This window comes from Bufo bufo, chromosome 4, assembly GCF_905171765.1.
Source record: "Bufo bufo chromosome 4, aBufBuf1.1, whole genome shotgun sequence".
Taxonomy (NCBI): Eukaryota; Metazoa; Chordata; class Amphibia; order Anura; family Bufonidae; genus Bufo; species Bufo bufo.
This window is the reverse complement of record NC_053392.1, coordinates 517314578-517335642: the sequence shown is the minus strand read 5'-3', so window position 1 is coordinate 517335642 and position 21065 is coordinate 517314578.

Sequence of the window (21065 nt, the reverse complement as noted above, 5' to 3'; positions counted from 1 at the left end):
CACCGTAGGTGACTCAGCGGCGTCCCGCTTTCAGTCAGAGAGGGATCCCTTAGAAAGATGGTAAACAAGTTTCGGAACAGTCTTACCGGTTTTTGGAGGTTCCTCACGTGTGGAAGGAGCCTCAGCTGTCTATCGGAACTTTGCTGTTTTCCGCTGTAATCCGGTAGAACCCCCGATAGATGTTTTGGGTCACCTGTTAGTTATTAGTTTGCTGCACGCGGTCCCGCTTGTAACACGCGGTTGCGATGTCGCAGCTCCCGATGAGCAGTTTCAGACCAGCTTTATAAAGACGGTGTAGACTTGTTCCTCAATAGAGTCGGTGTGGTGCACTCACACAAAGTAGAGCTTGGGGGGTCAGACCAGACGCGTTTCGGGGCTAAGGTATCCCCTTCTTCAGTGGCTATCCGACCTCCCCAAAAGACCTTTCTTTTATGCTCCACGAAGGAGCTTTGCAAAACCCGGTTCGTGTTCTGATACCGGAAGTCCTGTAGAAGTGATTGTTCCATCAAACATTATATATTTTCTTTTCCGATATGGTAAAGCAGCTTGTTTTGATCCATTTATTACAACCATTAGTTATCTATGTCCACTTCTATAAATATCATATTTAGTTATTGTGTTAAATAGCATTAAAAATAACCTTGCGGTTCACTTGCGGTTTATTTTAAATCTATGTTGAGACTGCAGAACCTACTAAACAAATAGTGTCTGCATGTATAAAAATACAAATACAAGGAAAACGTTCCATAAATATTACCAGTACATATATAAATATCTATATAAAAAATGTATTAAAAATAAAAGTATATTAAAAATATATTAAAAAAGACAGCAATATGATTACATAAAACTTGCATAAAAATTCATAAAACTCAAAAATTCCATAGAAAAAATTCTCCATATAAAAATTTTTTTCATACATAAAAAATTTTTTCAAAAAATTCATAAAACTTTTTTTAAATATTTTTTTATTTTTTATGTATGAAGGAATTTTTCATTATTTCATTAACTCACAAGACTGAGGCAGTGGCGAATGGAGTCGATAGATGTAACCTGTTAGAGGACTGCCGTCGAGGGGGAGCCAGCCGGGGCTTATTAGCTATTCGGCAAAGCTCACCCTCAAAGGCAGGACCCAACCATCGATCACAAAAAGCCAAAGAGTTCACATTCTGCATTTAAGCCGTCAGGAATCATGGTCTCCATTTCAAAGATTCTCTGCGTTTCTAATCTTGACATTCTGCTGATGTGATTACCTTTTCTCCAGCTATTTGGAACCTTATCTATGGCTGCAAATTTTAAATTAGATGGGTCACTATTATGCGCCATTTTAAAGTGTCTAGAAAGAGAGTGGGTATCTACACCCTTTTTAATATTTGATATATGTTCAGAAAGACGTTTTTTAAGCATTCTTTTAGTCCTGCCTATGTATTGGCGTTTGCAGGGGCATTCTATCATGTAGATAACATTCTCTGTACTACAGGTTAAAAATTCTCTTATAGTGTGTTTATGTCCATTTGTGGTCGCAATTACTTCTTTTGTTTGTTTTGTGAAGGATGTTAGTTTGCAATTGCCGCATTGGCCACACCTGAAAAAGCCCTTAAGATCCATCCATTTTTGTATTGATGAGGTATTAACTCGTTGTTCGTCTTCCTTAACTGTGGGTGCTATTTTGTTTCCCAAAGTTGGTGCTTTAGTGAAGACGATTAGGGGTTTTATTGGGATTATTGAACCTATAGTTTTTTCTTTTTTAATAATATCCCAGTGTTTATTTATAATCTTTTTTATTTTATTGTGTTCACTACTATAAGGTAATATTATTTTCACTTGCTTATCCATTTGTCCTTTCTGATTTTTAGTTTTATCTTCAAAAAATTCCTTTCTATCCATTTTAGTGACTTTATTTAGTGCCACATTTAGAATTTCTTCTGGATATTCTTTTTTTAAAAATTCCAATTTCATTTTTTCAGCCTCAATTTCAAATTGATCCTTCATTGTGCAGTTGCGTCTCAACCTTTGGAATTGGCCCTGCGGAATGTTGGTAAGCCAACTCGGTAAGTGGCAGCTGTTAAATAAAATATAACTATTCCGCGTTGAGGGCTTAATGAATGTACAGGTTTTAAGTACCTTGTCTTCTACATAAATTTTTAAATCCAAAAATTCCAAGGTTTCTTTGCTATTTGTTCCAGAAAATTTGAGATTAAAATTATTATTATTGATATCTTCTAAAAACTGATTAAGTGATTCGGGGCCTGATTTCCAGATAAAAAACACATCATCGATGTATCTTTGCCAGAGCACCAGGTCCGTCCCCAGTTTGGGGGCCACAAGTTGCTCTTCCCAATCGGCCATAAATAAATTAGCATAACTGGGGGCGAACCTGGTGCCCATGGCAGTGCCCCGAATCTGCAAGTAAAAGGATCCATTAAAATAAAAATAATTATGATTTAATATAAAATTAATACCCTCGATTAAAAAGTCTATCTGTATATCTGTTAGTCTACCTTCTGTAATTAGTTGTTTTTTTATTGCTTTTTTACCTTGTTCATGGTCTATGACCGTATATAGGGATTGTACGTCTAGAGAGCCCATTATCCAATGGTTTTCAAATTGCATATTTTCTATTTTCTTTATTATTTGCGTTGTATCTTTGACATATGAAGGTGTATTTTTCACTTTGGTTTGAAGTAGAGTGTCAATATACATAGAAAGATTTGCAGTTAATGACTCAATCCCTGAAATAATCGGACGTCCGGGGGGATTTGATTTATCTTTATGAATTTTCGGGATGCAATAAAAGGCCGGGATTCTGGGGTATTTATTTAAAACAAAATCATATTCTTCTTTATTTAAAATACCGCTGTCCATTCCTTTTTTACAAAGGTTACTTAAATTAATATAAAATTGATCAGTTGGATCATTTTTTAAAAGTTGATATGTACTGGTATCCGCCAGTTGACGCAGGCATTCTGCATTATACTTTTCAGTATCTTGAATCACTATGGAACCGCCTTTGTCCGCTGGACGGATTATTATATTGTTTTCTTTTTGTAATTGTTTAAGTGCTATGGTTTCTTTTTGTGTTAAATTATTCCGTTTATATTTCACATTACTTTTGATCTTTTTTACATCCCTCATAACACATTCTTTGAATGTTATCAGCTCTTGGCTGAGTTCATTTCTCGGATATTTCTTTGATTTATTTTTCAAAGAAGTGTGTATGATTGGGTCTTGGATTGTGGGCAAATTGATTTCTCGGCTTATTGGGTTTTTTAAGAAATATTTTTTTAGACATAATTTCCTTATGAATTTCTCCACTCCAATAAAAGTTTCAAACTTATTGAGTGGTTTTGTAGGTGCAAACTTTAAACCTTTATTAAGGAGTTGTTTTTGTGTGTCTGATAGGGTTACTGAACTTAAATTAATAATTGCATCATTTGTGATTATGGGTGATGTCTGTAGTGATAGTGTCCTTTTTCTCCTTGTTCCTCTTCGTGTCTTCCCCTTTCTGTGTCGTAATGTCTCACCCTGTGTATGTGATTGTGATTGTGATATTCGTCCTGTGAGTTGTGTCTCCTCATATTTGGGGTTTTGTGTATCTGTGATGCATTCTGATTTTTGTTTCTCAGATTGTATTGATGGTCTATATGTGTGTTTTTCTGTGTGGTTTGTGTTCTCAGTGGTGGTGATCTGTGTCTTATACGTGAACGGTGGTGTGGGGGAGTGCGGTCTAAAAAATGGAGCATAAAAGAAAGGTCTTTTGGGGAGGTCGGATAGCCACTGAAGAAGGGGATACCTTAGCCCCGAAACGCGTCTGGTCTGACCCCCCAAGCTCTACTTTGTGTGAGTGCACCACACCGACTCTATTGAGGAACAAGTCTACACCGTCTTTATAAAGCTGGTCTGAAACTGCTCATCGGGAGCTGCGACATCGCAACCGCGTGTTACAAGCGGGACCGCGTGCAGCAAACTAATAACTAACAGGTGACCCAAAACATCTATCGGGGGTTCTACCGGATTACAGCGGAAAACAGCAAAGTTCCGATAGACAGCTGAGGCTCCTTCCACACGTGAGGAACCTCCAAAAACCGGTAAGACTGTTCCGAAACTTGTTTACCATCTTTCTAAGGGATCCCTCTCTGACTGAAAGCGGGACGCCGCTGAGTCACCTACGGTGTAAGACACCATTCACTATAAACTGCACTTTTGTCCTGTCAGGGTCCGTTTTTGATATATTGAACTGACACCTGCCTTACCTGGAACTTCATGATTTTTCCAGGACAGTGAATCTCTACTTTTTAGTCCACATATCTTAGGAGAATATATAATATTGCATTTTTACCTTCTATTTGCGGTTCTTATTTTTATCAAGACCAACACTTATATCTAAATTTTATTGGTCTATGTTATATTATATTTCACTTATATACATTGTTGCTTTTATACGAGGTCGTCTTCTATGGATTAATTTCATCTATTTACGTATTTCCATTTTGTATCTGAAGTGCAGCTTTTAGTCACAGATGCTATTCCATTACGGTAGTGATTAAATGCGCACGTCAACTACAAACATACAGAATTTTATATGAAGTGTTGCCACATAATTTTACTGTCGCAAGTTTATATTGTAGAATATTTACTCTACTACATTTATTGTCCTTTTATCTAATAAACATTAGCAACTAAGTATCCTTAGGTGTGCCCAGTCATTTTGTTCATATTCAATTGCCTTTTAACAGCGGGGTGACGCTGTAGGACTGAGAGCACCCTTTTTTGGTGTGTCTACCACCCTGTGCATCCGACTAACATATTTATTTGATATTTTTCTTTGTCACCCTAGTGGATAGCACGGTTGGTTGACCCACCATGGATATTTGGGATCACATGGAGATCAAAAAACAAAAAGTAGATAATTTTCTTTTTGACAACAGTAATTTGAATACTAGTAATCCTGATATATGTATTAATACCACTTTCAGAGAACTAGAAACATTATTAATCCGCCAGCTTAAACAACGGTGGGAAATTAAAACACTAAGGAGATGCATAGAAATTGACAAGATTCCCAAAGGTTTATTGATTTATAAAAATCCTGCACAAGACTTATGCAGTGATATATTTAATAAAGAATGGGAGGACCTTTTGCATGGACAGTCGGTTGCATGTACAAAACTTATCATTAAGAGACGTATGGAAATATTAGAAGAAACTACCAAACGTATTGCAGATTTAAAAATAATAATAGATAAATTTATTAAGAATGAAGAAATTAACTTAATTCAAACCGACATATGCAAAAATTTAGACAGAATAGAACAAGAAATAATAGAGAAAAAAGTAAAAAAACTGAATTTCAAAAGAAGAGGGAGGACTGATAGGGAAATTAACAACAGAGAAGGAGGTGCTGAACATGTACCAACAATAATAGCAATCAGCAACACGACAAATGAAATAGATACGACTGAACAAGAATTAACAAGAAATGACCACTTCAACATTCCCACATATAATAGATTTGAAACACTAGAAGAAACTAATCATTTTTTAGACCGCACTCCCCCACACCACCGTTCACGTATAAGACACAGATCACCACCACTGAGAACACAAACCACACAGAAAAACACACATATAGACCATCAATACAATCTGAGAAACAAAAATCAGAATGCATCACAGATACACAAAACCCCAAATATGAGGAGACACAACTCACAGGACGAATATCACAATCACAATCACATACACAGGGTGAGACATTACGACACAGAAAGGGGAAGACACGAAGAGGAACAAGGAGAAAAAGGACACTATCACTACAGACATCACCCATAATCACAAATGATGCAATTATTAATTTAAGTTCAGTAACCCTATCAGACACACAAAAACAACTCCTTAATAAAGGTTTAAAGTTTGCACCTACAAAACCACTCAATAAGTTTGAAACTTTTATTGGAGTGGAGAAATTCATAAGGAAATTATGTCTAAAAAAATATTTCTTAAAAAACCCAATAAGCCGAGAAATCAATTTGCCCACAATCCAAGACCCAATCATACACACTTCTTTGAAAAATAAATCAAAGAAATATCCGAGAAATGAACTCAGCCAAGAGCTGATAACATTCAAAGAATGTGTTATGAGGGATGTAAAAAAGATCAAAAGTAATGTGAAATATAAACGGAATAATTTAACACAAAAAGAAACCATAGCACTTAAACAATTACAAAAAGAAAACAATATAATAATCCGTCCAGCGGACAAAGGCGGTTCCATAGTGATTCAAGATACTGAAAAGTATAATGCAGAATGCCTGCGTCAACTGGCGGATACCAGTACATATCAACTTTTAAAAAATGATCCAACTGATCAATTTTATATTAATTTAAGTAACCTTTGTAAAAAAGGAATGGACAGCGGTATTTTAAATAAAGAAGAATATGATTTTGTTTTAAATAAATACCCCAGAATCCCGGCCTTTTATTGCATCCCGAAAATTCATAAAGATAAATCAAATCCCCCCGGACGTCCGATTATTTCAGGGATTGAGTCATTAACTGCAAATCTTTCTATGTATATTGACACTCTACTTCAAACCAAAGTGAAAAATACACCTTCATATGTCAAAGATACAACGCAAATAATAAAGAAAATAGAAAATATGCAATTTGAAAACCATTGGATAATGGGCTCTCTAGACGTACAATCCCTATATACGGTCATAGACCATGAACAAGGTAAAAAAGCAATAAAAAAACAACTAATTACAGAAGGTAGACTAACAGATATACAGATAGACTTTTTAATCGAGGGTATTAATTTTATATTAAATCATAATTATTTTTATTTTAATGGATCCTTTTACTTGCAGATTCGGGGCACTGCCATGGGCACCAGGTTCGCCCCCAGTTATGCTAATTTATTTATGGCCGATTGGGAAGAGCAACTTGTGGCCCCCAAACTGGGGACGGACCTGGTGCTCTGGCAAAGATACATCGATGATGTGTTTTTTATCTGGAAATCAGGCCCCGAATCACTTAATCAGTTTTTAGAAGATATCAATAATAATAATTTTAATCTCAAATTTTCTGGAACAAATAGCAAAGAAACCTTGGAATTTTTGGATTTAAAAATTTATGTAGAAGACAAGGTACTTAAAACCTGTACATTCATTAAGCCCTCAACGCGGAATAGTTATATTTTATTTAACAGCTGCCACTTACCGAGTTGGCTTACCAACATTCCGCAGGGCCAATTCCAAAGGTTGAGACGCAACTGCACAATGAAGGATCAATTTGAAATTGAGGCTGAAAAAATGAAATTGGAATTTTTAAAAAAAGAATATCCAGAAGAAATTCTAAATGTGGCACTAAATAAAGTCACTAAAATGGATAGAAAGGAATTTTTTGAAGATAAAACTAAAAATCAGAAAGGACAAATGGATAAGCAAGTGAAAATAATATTACCTTATAGTAGTGAACACAATAAAATAAAAAAGATTATAAATAAACACTGGGATATTATTAAAAAAGAAAAAACTATAGGTTCAATAATCCCAATAAAACCCCTAATCGTCTTCACTAAAGCACCAACTTTGGGAAACAAAATAGCACCCACAGTTAAGGAAGACGAACAACGAGTTAATACCTCATCAATACAAAAATGGATGGATCTTAAGGGCTTTTTCAGGTGTGGCCAATGCGGCAATTGCAAACTAACATCCTTCACAAAACAAACAAAAGAAGTAATTGCGACCACAAATGGACATAAACACACTATAAGAGAATTTTTAACCTGTAGTACAGAGAATGTTATCTACATGATAGAATGCCCCTGCAAACGCCAATACATAGGCAGGACTAAAAGAATGCTTAAAAAACGTCTTTCTGAACATATATCAAATATTAAAAAGGGTGTAGATACCCACTCTCTTTCTAGACACTTTAAAATGGCGCATAATAGTGACCCATCTAATTTAAAATTTGCAGCCATAGATAAGGTTCCAAAAAGCTGGAGAAAAGGTAATCACATCAGCAGAATGTCAAGATTAGAAACGCAGAGAATCTTTGAAATGGAGACCATGATTCCTGACGGCTTAAATGCAGAATGTGAACTCTTTGGCTTTTTGTGATCGATGGTTGGGTCCTGCCTTTGAGGGTGAGCTTTGCCGAATAGCTAATAAGCCCCGGCTGGCTCCCCCTCGACGGCAGTCCTCTAACAGGTTACATCTATCGACTCCATTCGCCACTGCCTCAGTCTTGTGAGTTAATGAAATAATGAAAAATTCCTTCATACATAAAAAATAAAAAAATATTTAAAAAAAGTTTTATGAATTTTTTGAAAAAAATTTTTATGTATGAAAAAATTTTTTATATGGAGAATTTTTTCTATGGAATTTTTGAGTTTTATGAATTTTTATGCAAGTTTTATGTAATCATATTGCTGTCTTTTTTAATATATTTTTAATATACTTTTATTTTTAATACATTTTTTATATAGATATTTATATATGTACTGGTAATATTTATGGAACGTTTTCCTTGTATTTGTATTTTTATACATGCAGACACTATTTGTTTAGTAGGTTCTGCAGTCTCAACATAGATTTAAAATAAACCGCAAGTGAACCGCAAGGTTATTTTTAATGCTATTTAACACAATAACTAAATATGATATTTATAGAAGTGGACATAGATAACTAATGGTTGTAATAAATGGATCAAAACAAGCTGCTTTACCATATCGGAAAAGAAAATATATAATGTTTGATGGAACAATCACTTCTACAGGACTTCCGGTATCAGAACACGAACCGGGTTTTGCAAAGCTCCTTCGTGGAGCATAAAAGAAAGGTCTTTTGGGGAGGTCGGATAGCCACTGAAGAAGGGGATACCTTAGCCCCGAAACGCGTCTGGTCTGACCCCCCAAGCTCTACTTTGTGTGAGTGCACCACACCGACTCTATTGAGGAACAAGTCTACACCGTCTTTATAAAGCTGGTCTGAAACTGCTCATCGGGAGCTGCGACATCGCAACCGCGTGTTACAAGCGGGACCGCGTGCAGCAAACTAATAACTAACAGGTGACCCAAAACATCTATCGGGGGTTCTACCGGATTACAGCGGAAAACAGCAAAGTTCCGATAGACAGCTGAGGCTCCTTCCACACGTGAGGAACCTCCAAAAACCGGTAAGACTGTTCCGAAACTTGTTTACCATCTTTCTAAGGGATCCCTCTCTGACTGAAAGCGGGACGCCGCTGAGTCACCTACGGTGTAAGACACCATTCACTATAAACTGCACTTTTGTCCTGTCAGGGTCCGTTTTTGATATATTGAACTGACACCTGCCTTACCTGGAACTTCATGATTTTTCCAGGACAGTGAATCTCTACTTTTTAGTCCACATATCTTAGGAGAATATATAATATTGCATTTTTACCTTCTATTTGCGGTTCTTATTTTTATCAAGACCAACACTTATATCTAAATTTTATTGGTCTATGTTATATTATATTTCACTTATATACATTGTTGCTTTTATACGAGGTCGTCTTCTATGGATTAATTTCATCTATTTACGTATTTCCATTTTGTATCTGAAGTGCAGCTTTTAGTCACAGATGCTATTCCATTACGGTAGTGATTAAATGCGCACGTCAACTACAAACATACAGAATTTTATATGAAGTGTTGCCACATAATTTTACTGTCGCAAGTTTATATTGTAGAATATTTACTCTACTACATTTATTGTCCTTTTATCTAATAAACATTAGCAACTAAGTATCCTTAGGTGTGCCCAGTCATTTTGTTCATGTTATGCTTTTTATTTCTTGCTTTTCAGGGTTTGGTGGCTCTTTAAATAAAATTTATTTATTTTTCCATAATAACTTGGATGTGTATCTTTTTGTGCTAGCCCAGCTTATTGCCTTTCATTCTGTGTGTCTGTCCATTTTCCTAATTTATTGCATGATCTAATTGATGTTCTCTTCATAAGTTCAGCTTTATGATATCATTGGGAACTCAAAACTTCTCTTATTCATATGGAGTTTGGAGGATATTGTATGTAATCCCAAGGTTGTTACCACTCCAAACGGATAAAAGGCACCATTGGGACATTTTTTTTATAATTGCATTTCACTCATATTGGGCTAAGAATACTCTTTGCTATAGGTCTTTATTTTGTCTAAAAATTTACAGTGTTAAAAATTTGTCTGTTTGCAAGCTGTCAGCTGTTATCGCTGATCTCCTGACCTCATAAATACTTATTATAGCTCAATTGTAATCAAACCAATAAGAATATGGCTTAAATAAGTGTTTATGAGGTCAGGCGATCCGAGGTAAGAGCTACACAATAGCCGTCAGATGACAGGATTCAAAGAACACAGACTGGGACAGCTAACAGACAGACAGATTTTGAACCCTGTATTTTAGAAACAGATGAACATTTTTAATAAAGACCTTGGGAAAAAAAATTTTTTGCCAAAAATGAGGAAAACTGAATAATAAAAAAAAAAGCTATTGAATGTGTACGTAGCCTTTAATAATATATATTTTTTTTTTTGTGCACTGCCATGCTCAGAGTATTAGCATTGATTTATATATTTCTATGAATAAAATATTAGATAAGCTAGTTGCTTTTATCACCTTAGAGGTGCCTTAAATATTTGCTGATAAATAAGTCAAACGTAACAATTGGTTGATACCTTTACCTCTGTTAGTTTAGTTAGCAGATTTCTAAATTCAATATTGTTTTTATAGCTTCATAAATTTATAATTGTGAGTCATTAAAAATATGCACTTGATTGGTTTTATGTTTGGCAATATAATAGAAACAATACCTTCAACATTCCACTCAAGCAGAATTATGATCTGCTTAAAATAATCTTATTAATAATGCAGTTGTTACAAATTTATAGCGATTGTTTATTGGAGCGAGTGAATATATAGTTTGATGGTGAATTTTAGCATTCTGTAAGGTCATATTAACATTTGCTTACCCTTTAAAGGGATTGCTCCACATTGAAGTTTATTTATTTTTTTATTAAGAAAAAACAGAAGGGTACATATTGACAAATTAAAAGACATTGTTTATTTATTTTCCTGGTGATCACATTTATGTCAATACATTGCATAGCTCGCTATTCACAAGAAACAGTCTTTGGTATATAAAGATAATCCGTAGGTTCCCTCCGTTCTCCATTTTATTGTTTTCACCCCTAAAACTTCCTACAACTTTCAAACCTAAACTCAAACTGCTCCATGAGTGTCATCAAACCTAATATTCTTTCTTTTGTCTCCAGTCATCTTTTATAGTGCCCCCGTTTCAGTCAGGATCAATCCCTCCAGAGTCCCCTTAAGCTGTGCCTCACGATGCCACGTGGTATCGTGAAATGGGAACATCAGTTTCCTTAATTCCTCCGCTGTTAATGAGTACATCGCAAACTTCCTCCACTTATGGAAAAAGAGTTTCATTGTCTTTTCCTTATGTCTTTCAGTGTCCAAACTATCTATATATAAAAGATATGTCATGGTACCTATCATCTCCTGTAATGTCGGTGAGGTAGGATATAGCCAATGTCTCAGTATGCACGTTTTGACTGCTAATAACAAAAGATGTACCCGATTATACCAATTGCATTGGAAGAATTACTGCAGAGATCCACTGGAATATAATGGAAGATACATTGTCGAGGTATAAGTTGCACCTCTACATCCCACAATTTTTTTATATACTCAGAAGCCTTCTGCTATAGTTCACTCACGTTAGGACACTCCCAGAGTCTATGTAGCAGGTTTGCTTTCGGTAATTGACATTTTGGGCACCAACGAAAATAATGTGCCTGAGCATCTCTATATGAAAGATCAAAGGCATATGTGGCTCTATGTATAATTCGGAACTGCATTTCTCTCCATACTTCACTCACAGTGATGTTTGACATGTCAATCACTGTCACATTGGTTAAAGTTCATCACTGATTTTACATTTGATGAAGTAACTCTAATAATTTCAATGGATATTGGATGTGCACAACTACGTACCTCTTTATTTAAAGCTAGGACTGGGAATAGACTGGTTATCATAATGGATGGGTTACACCAAGGGCGGATTAAGTGCATTATAGGCCTGGGGCAGTCTACCCCCTCCCTCCATTTTCCCCTGACATCCTCCTTTCTGTGTGCTTCCCAATAGTTATTTTTTTCTGTATGAAGAGGCTGTAGATCTCTCTGAGCATTGCAGCCTCTTCCTAGGCTATGTGACATAGGGCACAGCTGCTATCAAATGGACGGGGCTGTGCTTTGTAAGCAGTTAGGAGGCCGCAGCGCTCACTGGAGCACCACAATCTCTCTTTGCATCTCATCAGCAGGGGTGCTGGGAATTGGACCCCGCCAATCTTATATTGATGATCTATCCTGAGGATGGGTCATCAGTATGTAAATCCTGGATAAACTTATGTTATCTGTAGTGTTATGTAGGACTGAAAGTACCATCTACTACATTATTTGTACTCAGAGAGTTATCACCTAAGTAGATATCACCTGCAGTCCTATGTAACACCACAGATAACACAGTTATAACTCTTTGAGTATAGAGAGTAGATGTCATCTGTGGTCTTATGCACCACCCCATATAATCACTCTTTGGGTACAGATAATGTAGTAGATGTTCCTTGAAGTTATATGTAACAACCCAGTTAACACAGGACTGCAGGGTACATCTCTGGGTACAGATAATGTAGCAGATGTTCCCTGCAGTTATATGTAACACCACAGATAACACCACAGGCTTACATAGTAGAAACCCCCCATAAATGAACCCATTGTACTTTCCAGAATTTTCTTAAATTTCCTTAATTTTAAGCCTTCTAAAGTCCTAAGAAAATAAAATGGCATTTACAAAATGATGCCAACATAAAGTAGACATATTGGGAATGTTAAGTAATAAATATTTTATGAGGTATCACTTTCTGTTTCAAAAGTGAAATAGGAATTTGGAAAATTGTGAATTTTTAAATATTTTGGGTAAATTTTGGATTTTTCCATAAATCAAGGTGAAATATATTGGCTCAAATTTATGACTGTCATGAAGTACAATGTGTCATGATAAAAGAATCTCAGAATGGCTTGGAAAAATAAAAGTGTTCCACAGTTATTACTAGTGTTGATCACGAATATTCGAATTGCGAATTTTAATCGCGAATATCGGCCCTTTTTTTTTTTTAAATACCAGTTCATGCGAATTTTTATGCAAATATTTTAGACAAATCTTATGTGAATTTTCGCAATCAAGAAAATAATGCCTGGAGATCATGAATTCGCGAATTCTCGAATATATGGCGAATATTCGCCCAAATATTTGCGAAATATCGCAAATTCGAATATTGCCCCTGCCGCTCATCACTAGTTATTACCACATAAAGTGACACATGTCAGACTTGCAAAAAATGGCCTAAGCAGGTGTAACGGATCTCCTAGCACCCCGACTGGGTATCTCTGTTGATGGAAGCTCCTAGTGCTTCCCGAGGGCTCCAAGCACTCCGCTCAACACCGTAACCACCACAGACCCCACAAACCGCCGCAGCTTGGTTGGGGTCCTGCCGTCCTCCACCCTCGCTAGACCCAAGACCGGGCTTCAGCTTCCAGTGGGTGAACATCTCCTAAATGCAGAGAGCAGGAACCAGGAACAAGCTCTTACAAGAGCTTATACTAAGGGGAGTATTGTGATATAGCAATCCCCAAGAGTGTAGTTATCCCATCCCCCAAACATGAGCCAAGAATTAATGAAGGGGTAAAGCAGGTCTCTTTAATGAGCAAAAAGGCATTTGTTATATACAGTTTTCCCCACAAGGTTACCACCCACGTGGACCTTGTGGAGCACAGGACACAAAGTCACAACAGCAAATTAACACAGTATTGTACAGTTAGACAACCCCGGTTAATGTACACAAATTCCCCTCTGCCTGTGATACAATTAACAAAATACAATGGGCATTGTCTGTGACTAGAGTTGAGCGAACACCTGGATGTTCGGGTTCGAGAAGTTCGGCCGAACTTCCCGGAAATGTTCGGGTTCGGGATCCGAACCCGATCCGAACTTTGTCCCGAACCCCATTGAAGTCAAAGGGGACCCGAACTTTTGGGCACTAAAAATGCTGTAAAACAGCACAGGAAATAGCTAGAGGGCTGCAAAAGGCAGCAACATGTAGGTAAATCCCCTGCAAATAAATGTGGATAGGGAAATGAATTTAAAAAAAAATTAAAAAAAATAAAATAAACCAATATCAATTGGACAGAGGTCCCATAGCAGAGAATCTGGCTTCACGTCAGCAGAGAATCAGTCTCTTCATGCCATAGCAAAGAATCTGGCTTCATGTCAGCAGAGAATCAGTCTCTTCATGCCATAGCAGAGAATCTGGCTTCATGTCAGCGCAGAATCAGTCTTCATGTCATAGCAGAGAATCAGGCTTCACGTCACCCACCACTGGAACAGGCCACTGTCACACATTTAGGCCCCGGCACCCAGGCAGAGGAGAGAGGTCCCGTAACAGAGAATCTGGCCTTATGTCAGCGCAGAATCTGTATTCATGTCATAGCAGAGAATCAGGCTTCACGTCACCCACCACTGGAACAGGCCACTGTCACACATTTAGGCCCCGGCACCCAGGCAGAGGAGAGAGGTCCCGTAACAGAGAATCTGGCCTGATGTCAGCACAGAATCTGTCTTCATGTCATAGCAGAGAATCAGGCTTCACGTCACCCACCACTGGAACAGGCCACTGTCACACATTTAGGCCCAGGCACCCAGGCAGAGGAGAGAGGTCCCGTAACAGAGAATCTGGCCTTATGTCAGTGCAGAATCTGTATTCATGTCATAGCAGAGTATCAGGCTTCACGTCACCCACCACTGGAACAGGCCACTGTCACACATTTAGGCCCCGGCACCCAGGCAGAGGAGAGAGGTCCCGTAACAGAGAATCTGGCCTTATGTCAGCGCAGAATCTGTCTTCATGTCATAGCAGAGAATCAGGCTTCACGTCACCCACCACTGGAACAGGCCACTGTCACACATTTAGGCCCAGGCACCCAGGCAGAGGAGAGAGGTCCCGTAACAGAGAATCTGGCCTTATGTCAGCGCAGAATCTGTCTTCATGTCATAGCAGAGAATCAGGCTTCACGTCACCCACCACTGGAACAGACCACTGTCACACATTTAGGCCCCGGCACCCAGACAGAGGAGAGAGGTCCTATAACAGAGAATCTGGCCTTATGTCAGCACAGAATCTGTCTTCATGTCATAGCAGAGAATCAGGCTTCACGTCACCCACCACTGGAACAGGCCACTGTCACATATTTAGGCCCAGGCAGAGGAGAGAGGTCCCGTAACAGAGAATCTGGCCTTATGTCAGCGCAGAATCTGTCTTCATGTCATAGCAGAGAATCAGGCTTCACGTCACCCACCACTGGAACAGGCCACTGTCACATATTTAGGCCCAGGCAGAGGAGAGAGGTCGCGTAACAGAGAATCTGGCTTCATGTCAGCACAGAATAAGTCTTCATGTCATAGCAGAGAATCAGGCTTCACGTCACCCACCACTGGAACAGGCCACTGTCACACATTTAGGCCCAGGCACCCAGGCAGAGGAGAGAGGTCCCGTAACAGAGAATCTGGCCTTATGTCAGCGCAGAATCTGTCTTCATGTCATAGCAGAGAATCAGACTTCACGTCACCCACCACTGGAACAGGCCACTGTCACACATTTAGGCCCCGGCACCCAGACAGAGGAGAGGTTCATTCAACTTTGGGTTGCCCGCCCCGCAATATAATGGTAAAATGAAATTAAAAATAGTATTGAATGAGGAAGTGCCCTGGAGTAGAATAATATATTGTTAAGGGGAGGTAGTTAATATCTAATCTGCACAAGGGATGGACAGGTCCTGTGGGATCCATGCCTGGTTCATTTTTATGAACGTCAGCTTGTCCACATTGGCTGTAGACAGGCGGCTGCGTTTGTCTGTAATGACGCCCCCTGCCGTGCTGAATACACGTTCAGACAAAACGCTGGCCACCAGGCAGGCCAGCAGCTCCAAGGCATAAAAGGCTAGCTCTGGCCACGTGGACAATTTGGAGACCCAGAAGTTGAATGGGGCCGAACCATCAGTCAGTACGTGGAGGGGTGTGCACAGGTACTGTTCCACCATGTTAGTGAAATGTTGCCTCCTGCTAACACGTTCCGTATCAGGTGGTGGTGCACTTAGCTGTGGCGTGTTGACAAAACTTTTCCACATCTCTGCCATGCCAACCCTGCCCTCAGAGGAGCTGGGCGTGACACAGCTGCGTTGGCGACCTCTTGCTCCTCCTCTGCCTTCGCCTTGGGCTTCCACTGGTTCCCCTGTAACATTTGGGAATGCTCTCAGTAGCGCGTCTACCAACGTGCGCTTGTACTCGCGCATCTTCCTATCACGCTCCAGTGTAGGAAGTAAGGTGGGCACATTGTCTTTGTACCGGGGATCCAGCAGCCTGGCAACCCAGTAGTCCGCACACGTTAAAATGTGGGCAACTCTGCTGTCGTTGCGCAGGCACTGCAGCATGTAGTCGCTCATGTGTGCCAGGCTGCCCAGAGGTAAGGACAAGCTGCCCTCTGTGGGAGGCGTATCGTCATCGTCCTGTGTTTCCCCCCAGCCATGCACCAGTGATGGGCCCGAGCTGCTTTGGGTGCCTCCCCGCTGTGAACATGCTTCATCCTCATCCTCCTCCACCTCCTCCTCATCCTCGTCCTCCTCGTCCTCCAGTAGTGGGCCCTGTCTGGCCACATTTGTACCTGGCCTCTGCTGTTGCAAAAAACCTCCCTCTGAGTCACTTCGAAGAGACTGGCCTGAAAGTGCTACAAATGACACCTCTTCCTCCTCTTCCTCCTGGGCCACCTCCTCTTCCATCATCGCCCTAAGTGTTTTCTCAAGGAGACATAGAAGTGGTATTGTAACGCTGATAACGGCGTCATCGCCACTGGCCATGTTGGTGGAGTAATCGAAACAGCGCAACAGGGCACACAGGTCTCGCATGGAGGCCCAGTCATTGGTGGTGAAGTGGGTCTGATCCACAATGCGACTGACCCGTGCGTGCTGCAGCTGAAACCTCCACTATGGCCTGCAGCTGCTCGCACAGTCTGTCCAGCATATGCAAGGTGGAGTTCCACCTGGTGGGCACGTCGCATATGAGGCGGTGAGCGGGAAGGCCGAAGTTACGCTGTAGCGCAGACAGGCGAGCAGCGGCAGGGTGTGAACGCCGGAAGCGCGAACAGACGGCCCGCACTTTATGCAGCAGTTCTGACATGTCGGGGTAGTTGTGAATGAACTTCTGCACCACCAAATTCAGCACATGCGCCAGGCAAGGGATGTGCGTCAAACCGGCTAGTCCCAGAGCTGCAACGAGATTTCGCCCATTATCGCACACCACCAGGCCAGGCTTGAGGCTCACCGGCAGCAACCACTCGTCGGTCTGTTGTTCTATACCCCGCCACAACTCCTGTGCGGTGTGGGGCCTGTCCCCCAAACTTATGAGTTTCAGAATGGCCTGCTGACGTTTACCCCGTGCTGTGCTGAAGTTGGTGGTGAAGGTGTGTGGCTGACTGGATGAGCAGGTGGAAGAAGAGGAGGAGGAAGCTGAGTAGGAGGAAGAGGAGACAGGAGGCAAAGAATGTTGCCCTGCGATCCTTGGCGGCGGAAGGACGTGCGCCAAACAGCTCTCCGCCTGGGGCCCAGCCGCCACTACATTTACCCAGTGTGCAGTTAGGGAGATATAGCGTCCCTGGCCGTGCTTACTGGTCCACGTATCTGTGGTTAGGTGGACCTTGCCACAGATGGCGTTGCGCAGTGCACACTTGATTTTATCGGACACTTGTTTGTGCAGGGAAGGCACGGCTCTCTTGGAGAAGTAGTGGCGGCTGGGAACAACATACTGTGGGACAGCAAGTGACATGAGCTGTTTAAAGCCTTGTGTGTCCACCAGCCTAAATGACAGCATTTCATAGGCCAGTAGTTTAGAAATGCTGGCATTCAGGGCCAGGGATCGAGGGTGGCTAGGTGGGAATTTACGCTTTCTCTCAAATGTTTGTGAGATGGAGAGCTGAACGCTGCCGTGTGACATGGTTAAGATGCTTGGTGACGCAGGTGGTGGTGTTGGTGGTACATCCCATGTTTGCTGGCGGCAGGTGCCAACGTTCCTCCAGAGGCGGAGGAGGAGGCCGAGGCGGCGGCAGCAGCAGCAGAAGAGGCCGAGGCGGCGGCAGCAGCAGAAGAGGCCGAGGCGGCAGCAGCAGAAGAGGTAGCAGGGGGAGCCTGAGTGACTTCCTTGTTTTTAAGGTGTTTACTCCACTGCAGTTCATGCTTTGCATGCAGGTGCTTGGTCATGCAGGTTGTGCTAAGGTTCAGAACGTTAATGCCTCGCTTCAGGCTCTGATGGCACAGCGTGCAAACCACTCGGGTCTTGTCGTCAGCACATTGTTTGAAGAAGTGCCATGCCAGGGAACTCCTTGAAGCTGCCTTTGGGGTGCTCGGTCCCAGATGGCGGCGGTCAGTAGCAGGCGGAGTCTCTTGGCGGCGGGTGTTCTGATTTTGCCCACTGCTCCCTCTTTTGCTACGCTGTTGGCTCGGTCTCACCACTGCCTCTTCCTCCGAACTGTGAAAGTCAGTGGCACGACCTTCATTCCATGTGGGGTCTAGGACCTCATCGTCCCCTGCATCGTCTTCCACCCAGTCTTGATCCCTGACCTCCTGTTCAGTCTGCACACTGCATAAAGACGCAGCAGTTGGCACCTGTGTTTCGTCATCATCAGAGACGTGCTGAGGTGGTATTCCCATGTCCTCATCATCAGGAAAAATAAGTGGTTGTGCGTTAGTGCATTCTATCTCTTCCACCCCTGGGGAAGGGCTAGGTGGATGCCCTTGGGAAACCCTGGCAGCAGAGTCTTCAAACAGCATAAGAGACTGCTGCATAACTTGAGGCTCAGACAGTTTCCCTGATATGCATGGGGGTGATGTGACAGACCGATGGGCTTGGTTTTCATGCGCCATCTGTGCGCTTTCTGCAGAAGACTGGGTGGGAGATAATGTGAACGTGCTGGATCCACTGTCGGCCACCCAATTGACTAATGCCTTTACCTGCTCAGGCCTTACCATCCTTAGAACGGCATTGGGCCCCACCAAATATCGCTGTAAATTCTGCTGGCTACTGGGACCTGAGGTAGTTGGTTCACTAGGACTTGTGGCTGTGGCAGAACGGCCACGTCCTCTCTCAGCACCAGAGGGTCCACTAACACCACCACGACCATGTCCACGTCCACGTCCGCGGCCCTTATTAGATGTTTTCCTCATTGTTCCCGTTCACCACAATTTTGAGAATGGCAAATTTGGGAATAGTTTTTCAACCCAGAACAAAAACTGTGCTTTTACGGTCACTACAAATAACTTGACCAGCTAAAACACTGCAGATTTGGTTGAATAGAGATGTGAGACCTGTTTTTTTTTGCGCTGTGTGACAGGTATAGGTTTAATCATAGAATCACACTTCTATCAGCACGCTAGCGTGTGTCTTAGGTTTTTCTGAATGACACTATCAATACCTTCAATGTAAGATTTTCTTTTTGGGATAGATTTCAAGTAGGCCTCAAATACCAGAAACTAGTTATTTTGAGAATGGCAAATTTGGGAATGCTTTTTCAACCCAGAACAAAAAGTCTGCTTTTACGGTCAATACAAATAACTTGACCAGCTAAAACAGTACAGATTTGGTTGAATAGAAATGTCAGGTCTATTTTTTAGGCGCTGGGTGACAGGCTCAACTTGCCCCTGATGTAATATATGGCCAAAAAATAACCACACTGTTGATGGTTAAATGCACTTGGGTGACACAGGCTCAGCCTGCACCAGATGTAGTATATGGCCAAAAAATAATCAGACTGTTGATGGTTAAATGCACTTGGGTGACACAGGCTCAGCCTGCACCAGATGTAGTATATGGCCAAAAAATAATTAGACTGTTGATGGTTAAATGCACTTGGGTGACACAGGCTCAGCCTGCAGCTGATGTAGGATACCTGGCATTCAAACACTCTTTTGCACCTGGTGACCTCCATCACAGGGTCTGATATGGGCGTGGCTTGCAGTCTTGGCTTTGTTCACATTGCACTAGTTGTCCTGCTAGGCGTTTGTGTGGAAGCCTGGCTGCGAGCTGGATTACATCGCCTTCAGACCGTGTTCACACCATAGGTAGCGTAGTGGTAGGACCCTTTGCCATGCTGAGTGACCGTGACGTGGTGCAATGATGGGCTCCGATATTTTCCTGACAGGAATATATTGGCGAAAGTCTCAGCTTTTAATATCTGCATTTATGACTAGCCAGTATAGTCAGTGGCATATCCGTTTGGTGCATTTTTTCTGTGATTTATATGATTGTATTTACATCCGCACAATGCTCCGTTTTGTGTAGGATGCCCTTGTGGTGCATGTGGACCGCGCCGACATCCTCCACCGTATGCATTTTTTGCTGGGGATAGTCGTTTGCTGCGGTCCAAATGTGGTGGGGCTGCTCCCCCAATGTAAAACACGCTACAGTGTTAGGGGTTGAGCCGCTCCTCCAGTATTGCCACTATATTTCTGTGTTTTTGTCTTGTTTTATATGTAGTGTATGTGCCGTTACCTGGCATTCAAACACTCTTTTGCACCTGGTGACCTCCATCACAGGGTCTGATATGGGCGTGGCTTGCAGTCTTGGCTTTGTTCACATTGCACTAGTTGTCCTGCTAGGCGTTTGTGTGGAAGCCTGGCTGCGAGCTGGATTACATCGCCTTCAGACCGTGTTCACACCATAGGTAGCGTAGTGGTAGGACCCTTTGCCATGCTGAGTGACCGTGACGTGGTGCAATGATGGGCTCCGATATTTTCCTGACAGGAATATATTGGCGAAAGTCTCAGCTTTTAATATCTGCATTCATGACTAGCCAGTATAGTCAGTGGCATATCCGTTTGGTGCATTTTTTCTGTGATTTATATGATTGTATTTACATCCGCA